This window comes from Rhinopithecus roxellana, chromosome 4, assembly GCF_007565055.1.
Source record: "Rhinopithecus roxellana isolate Shanxi Qingling chromosome 4, ASM756505v1, whole genome shotgun sequence".
In the NCBI taxonomy this organism is placed as follows: domain Eukaryota; kingdom Metazoa; phylum Chordata; class Mammalia; order Primates; family Cercopithecidae; genus Rhinopithecus; species Rhinopithecus roxellana.
Window position 1 is genome coordinate 35,069,291 of NC_044552.1, and position 6,294 is coordinate 35,075,584.

The 6,294-nt window shown below is 49.1% G+C and overlaps 1 long non-coding RNA gene across 1 annotated transcript; it reads right to left on the minus strand.

Moving 5' to 3' along the window:
• Positions 1-1,904: 1,904 nt before the first annotated feature.
• LOC115896950 lies at positions 1,905-5,942 on the minus strand. Its single transcript, XR_004056898.1, has 2 exons — positions 5,819-5,942; positions 1,905-2,042 (listed from the first exon to the last, which is right to left on the minus strand). It is a non-coding gene; the product is annotated as an uncharacterized LOC115896950 (long non-coding RNA).
• Between the last annotated feature and the right edge of the window lie 352 nt (positions 5,943-6,294).

Below are 6,294 nucleotides of genomic sequence, written 5' to 3' on the forward strand. Positions count from 1 at the left end.
CCAAGTCAAAAATGGGCCAACAATTTTTTACAGACATTTCTCTAAAGGTGACACACAGATGGCAATAAGCACATGGAAATGTGCTGAATATCAGAGTACTTAGGGATATACAGTTGAAAGCCAGTGTGAAATACCAGTACACACACACACATATCAAAATGTGACCCTACCAAGTGTTGGTGAGAATGTAAAACACCTGGAACTCTCAGATACTGCTGGTGGAAATGTAAAATGGTACAACAAGTTTGGAAAACAGTTTGGACATTTCTTTACAAATTACAAATATACCTTCCATTTAACCTCATCATTGGGCAGAGTGGCGCATGCCTGTAATCCCAGTGCTTTGGGAGACCAAGGCAGGAGGTCTGCTTGAGCCCAGAAGTTTGAGAACAGCCTGGGCAACAGAGGGAGATCCTGCCTCTACAAAAAAAAAAAAAAAAAAAAATTAAAAAACAAATAGCCAGGCATGGTGGCATGTGTCTGTAGTCCCAGTTACTAGGGAGGTGTAGGAAGACTGCTTGATCCTGGGAGGTCTGCTTGAGCCCAGGAGGTCAAGGCTGCAGTGAGCCATAATTGCACCACTGCATTCTAGCCTGAGCAGCAGAGCAAGATCCTGTCTCAAAAGAAAGAAAAAGAGAGAGAGAGAGAGAGAGAGAGAGAGAGAGAGAGAGAGAGAGAGAGGAAGGAAGGAAGGAAGGAAGGAAGGAAGGAAGGAAGGAAGGAAGGAAGGAAGGAAGGAAGGAAGGAAGGAAGGAGAAAGAAAGAAAAAAGAAAAGAGAAATGATAGTCTATTTCTACACAAATATTTGCACACTAATATTTATTGTAGTTTATTTGTGACAACTAACACCTAGGAACGACCTAGATATCCACTAGCAAGCCAACGGCTAAACCAGTCAGGACGTATCAGTGCAATGGAGGACGGCTCCGCAACGAAAAGGCAGCAGCCGCTGATGCAGCCTGCATTGCTGAATGTTGAACACGTCACGCTGAGCAAGAAGAGCTGGCAGCAGAACAGTGGGCACTGTATAATTCCATGTTGCACAATTCAAAAAGATGCAGACACGTCTATAATGAAGCGCTCTTCCCGGCGAGGGACTTGCGGAAAGCGAGCGCAGGAGAACTCTGGGGTGATAGGAGCCTCGTTTTTCTGAATGTGGTCTAAGTCTCGCTGATGGGAGATCGTCAGAACTTCTCACCGTGTAGGTTTTAAATATGTGCAGTTTACTGTGCACCAGTTATGCCGCAATAAAGCTCTAAGCCAGGACAAAAAGAATACTAATACAATGGCAAGAAACCAAACATTTTTTGTCCTATTTCGGGCTCAAAAATATACAATAATTTTTTTTTTTAGATTTGAAGGTAGATTCATGCTAAAATACTGAGCTCAGAGGTGGTTCCTCAAATGTCCATGTCCTAAAGGAGAGTGCATTCTTATAATAGGTTGGTTGTGACTAATTTTAAATCCATATCGCATATCAGAAAGCACATTGCACTGAAAGTGATCAAAAGCCTTATGTCATGGGGACCTGTAAACATGTACAGGTTTGGAAGAGAACATTTCTGGGAAAATATCCAAATCTATTCTTTGTGGGAATGATTCACTTTTAATCTTTTTTTTTTGTGTGTGTGACAAGGTCTTGCTCTTGTCCCCAGGCTGGAGTGCGATGGCACGACCTCGCCTCACTGCAACCTCTGCCTCCTGGGTTCAAGCCATTCTCCTGCCTCAGCCTCCTGAGTAGCTGGGATTACAGGGCGCACATCACCACGCCCAGCTAATGTTTGCATTTTTAGTAGTGATGGGGTTTCAGGACGTTGGCCAAGCTGGTCTCTGACTCCTGACCTCAGGTGATCCACCTGCTGCGGCCTCGCAAAGTGGTGTGATTACAGGCATGAGCCACTGTGCCCAGCTCTTTTAATCTTTTAATCAGGAAATCAGCACGACCTTTGAGAGAAGCATTTTAGGCCTCTGGACTCATTTACAGGTTTCGTAGGGCTCTGGGGCCATCGTGTGGTGAGGAGCAGGAGCACAGAGCACACACCTGCCAGAGAAAGAAGGGGAGAAAGACGTCACAGGCTGCCAGAGAGTACTGTTATGTAAACATTAGGGCCTTTTAAAAAAGTTTAGGTTACTTCGTAATCGATAATACAGAAGCGATTAAAGTGTTTCTCAAATTTTACTGTGCATAAGGATCACCCAACAAGTCCTGTTTAAATGAAGTTTGTGATTCAGCATTTCTTGGAGAGCCTTTATTCCTGCCTCTGTCATGCCCCATTTAGAATGCCCAATGCAGATCGCAGGCCAGGCTCTGAGCAGCAGGGCTTAGAAGGTGAGGAAGAGAGACAGACACTAATTCCCAAGGGTTGAAGTTAGCATCTTGAGCTGAACCTCAAGCATCCTAGCATTGTGTCCCATGCATGCACAGTCCCAGCCTTTTGGATTGCAGTGAGATACGGGGTCCCCATGAGCATGAGGGTGGCTGAGGCTTCCACAGAAGCTGGGCTGGGTGGGGATTCTGGGCACTCCTCATTCTCATGGCAAGGAGCTTACCAGACTTTTTGAAATTAAAGAAGTCCAAAGTTAGCTAGGCAAGGATTTCTGTTTTTCTCAATATTAGAGTCATGGTAACATGTATCTAAAGCTTATTTATTTGAAATTGCTTTTCAAGCCAGGCATGTTGGCTCATGTCAGTGATCCCAGCACCTTGGGAGGCTGAGGCAGGAGCACCATTTGAGCTCAGAAGTTTGAGACCAGCCTGGGCAACATAGTGAGACCTCGTCTCTACTAAAAATAAAAAACAATTAGCTAGGTATGGTGGTGCACACCTGTAGTCCCAGCTACTCAGGAGGCTGATGAAGGAGGATCTCATGAACCCAGGAGAACGAGGATGCAGTGAGCTATAATTATGCCACTGCACTCCAGGCTGGGCAACAGAGTGAGATTCTGTCTCAAAAAAAAATTTTTTTTAAAGAATTTTATATATATGTGTGTGTGTATATATATATATATAGAGAGAGAGAGAGAGAGAGAGAGAGAGATGGAGTCTCACTCTATCACCCAGGCTACATTACAGTGGTGCAATCTCAGCTTACTGCAACCTCTGCCTCCCAAGTTCAAGCAATTCTCCTCCCTCAGCCTCCAAAGTAGCTAGGATTATAGGCACCCGCCATCGTGCCTGGGTAATTTCTGTACTTTTAGTAGAGATGGGCTTTCGCCATGTTGGACAGGCTGGTCTCAAACTCCTGACCTCAGGTGATCTGTCCACCTTGGCCTCCCAAACGGCTGGGATGACAGGTGTGAGCCACCGTGTCCAGCCTCTATATGTATATATTTTCTAAATTCCAAATTTGTCCAGCTAGCTAGGGAATGCAGCAAAAGAAAGGTGTCTAGAGCTCCATTTGTTCCAATACGATAAACATGGAAAGGACACACATTTCAGCTAACACTGATTGAAGACGCCCCATGTTTGAGGCAGGATATAGGGGCAATGGGGTCCCTACCTAACGTTGTGCAAAGAAACACAGCCCCTATCCTCAAAAAGGTTGGCATCGTGATGGTGTAAAGTCTATTCGAAATGCCTCATGGATGAATCTGGCATTTCCCTTATGAGCACAGTGCCACGTCCACCCTGCTGTTTGTCTTACAAATGGACCATTTGGGATCTGGTCCCAGCCTAAAGAAATAATGAGGCCAGGCACGGTGGCTCACGCCTGTAATCCCAGCACTTTGGGAGGCCGAGGTGGGCGGATCATGAGGTCAGGAGCTCGAGACCATCCTGGCTAACACAGTGAAACCCTGACTCTACTAAAAATGCAAAAAAATTAGCCAGGCGTGGTGGCGGGCACCTGTAGTCCCAGCTACTCGGGAGGCTGAGGCAGGAGAATGGCATGAACCAGGGAGGTGGAGCTTGCAGTAGGCAGAGATTGAGCCACTGCACTCCAGCCTGGGCGATAAAGCCAGACTCCATCTCAAAAAAAAAAAAAAGAAGTAAAAGAAGTAACGAAGCAACAAGGAGGCATCCTCCTCACAACAAAGAAAGGTGGGAGGAAGGGAGGCACGGGGAGAGAGAGAGCTAGAGAGACGGAGAGAAAACAGATGGATCTTTTCCCCAATCAGTAAGAAACTTGAAAATATTTTAATACCTTCTTTTAAATATGATTCAAACTATGTTTTTTAAAACCATGAATCACACAAAGAAATGAATCTAATTTGACCCACACACAGACCGAAATCAGCTTCACAAAGCGGTTGTTACTCTTACTAAATGTGACGCATTCAGGTATTTTTTGTTCTATTTCATTACATTAAACAAAAAAATGCTGGTCTCTGCCTACCAAGAGGTTCACACAGCTCACTGACTAACTCAGGGGTACTTGTCACTCCCGGACACTTGGTCCCCAGCCCACCCGGCTCTTCTCTATTGGAAGCAAGCTGCCTGAGGCTATTTTAAGGGCTCTCCTTTCTCCTCCAGCAATTGGAATCTGCCCAGCTGAGCCCCAAATGCTGGAGGGGTCCCGGGGGTCAGTCAGCCCTGCGCCACCCTCCAGTTCCTCTTCTGGCCATACAAAGAAGTCCAGTGCGGGGATGACTAAGCAGCTGACCTGGGGGGAGAGCAGCCCTGGAGTGGAGGCAGAACTGGCCTCTCCTGCCAGCCATCAGCCCCTGTGGGCTTGTCCTGTGGTGAAAAGTCCCAGGCCTCCCACCAGGGAGCACCTGACCTCTCTGCTCCCTGAGAAGAGTGAAGTGAGCCTCAAGGTCTGCCGGTAGAGGCACAGCCTTGCACTGACATCAGGCCCTAAGCTCTAGTTCCACACAGAGATAGCGGGTCTGTCCTGGCCTCCCATGGGCTCCCAGGGGCAGGGAGATCTGGCCTGACCTTCCCAGCAATGCCTGCCTCAGTGGAGAAACCCCAGCTTCCCAGCATCAGGACACACTCTCTCTCACACCCTCCATAGTTCCCACTGACCTCACCGCAAAGTCCACAGTAGAAACTCAGAGTCCTACTGAGGAGACACCTGCCCAGCTGTCAGCCTGCTTCCTCCACCTGCTCCCCCCACCTGCTCTATCTCCTGCTGTCTACACTCGTTCCCCCCACCTGCTTGCTCACCTGCTGTCTACACCTGTTCCCCCACCTGCTGTCTCACCAGCTTCCTCCACCTGCTCCCCCCATCTGCTCTCTCACATGCTTCCTCCACCTGCTCCCCCACTTGCTCTATCACCTGTTGTCTACACCTGTTCCCCCCACCTGCTCACTCACCTACTTCCTCAACCTGCTCCCCCCACCTGCTCTATCTCCTGCTGTCTACACTCATTCCCCCCACCTGCTCACTCACCTGCTTCCTCAACCTGCTCCCCCTACCTGCTCTATCACCTGCTGTCTACACTCATTCCCCCCACCTGCTCGCTCACCTGCTGTCTACACCTGTTCCCCCCACCTGCTCTATCACCTGCTTCCTCCACCTGCTCCTCCCACCTGCTCTCTCACCTGCTGTCTACACCTGCTCCCCCCACCTGCTCTCTCACCTGCTGTCTACACCTGCTCCCCCCACCTGCTGTCTCACCTGCTTCCTCCACCTGCTCCCCCAACCTGCTTTCTCATCTGCTTCCTCCACCTGTTCCCCCAACCTGCTCTCTCACCTACTGTCTACACCTGTTCTTTGCTCTGGCTGCCCCCACCCATCCAGCTCCCCCACACCCTTCTTGGACACTGCCCGGCACTTCCCAGCTCCCTCACACAACGTTGCCCCCCCCTACCCAACTCATGTCCTGCTTTCTCGATGGTCTTCCCAGAGGAGGTCCCACCTTCCCAGCCCCTACCTGTTCCTCGGGTCACCATTTCCTGGAACCACCTTCTATCCCCCAGAACTCAGCTGGGCCCTGCAGACATGTACATGCTACCAGGTGACGTGGCCACTCCTCCTGCAAAGCTTTTCCAGGTGTCTTTGTTTTTCTTGTTCTTCAGAATGATAAAAGTTCCCAGATCCCAGGGACTTTTAGGCTGCTCCCACCACAGAGCTGGCCAGCGTCCTTTGAGGCAGAGAAATGCTAGGGGTAAGTCCATGGGGCGGGGCCTGTCTCGTGGGCTGGGAGCCTGGAGTCACTGAACCAGGAAGCCAGCCCAGTGCCCTGCTGCGTGTTCAGTTTTGAAAGAGAGGAATACTAATGAAGTTTGCTTAACCTCCTGAGTGTGGGTGTGCATGTGAATATATGCACGTACACACACACACACACACACACACACACACACACACCAGCCCCTGTAAACAAGGTTGCAGGTTCCAGAGAAGATGGCT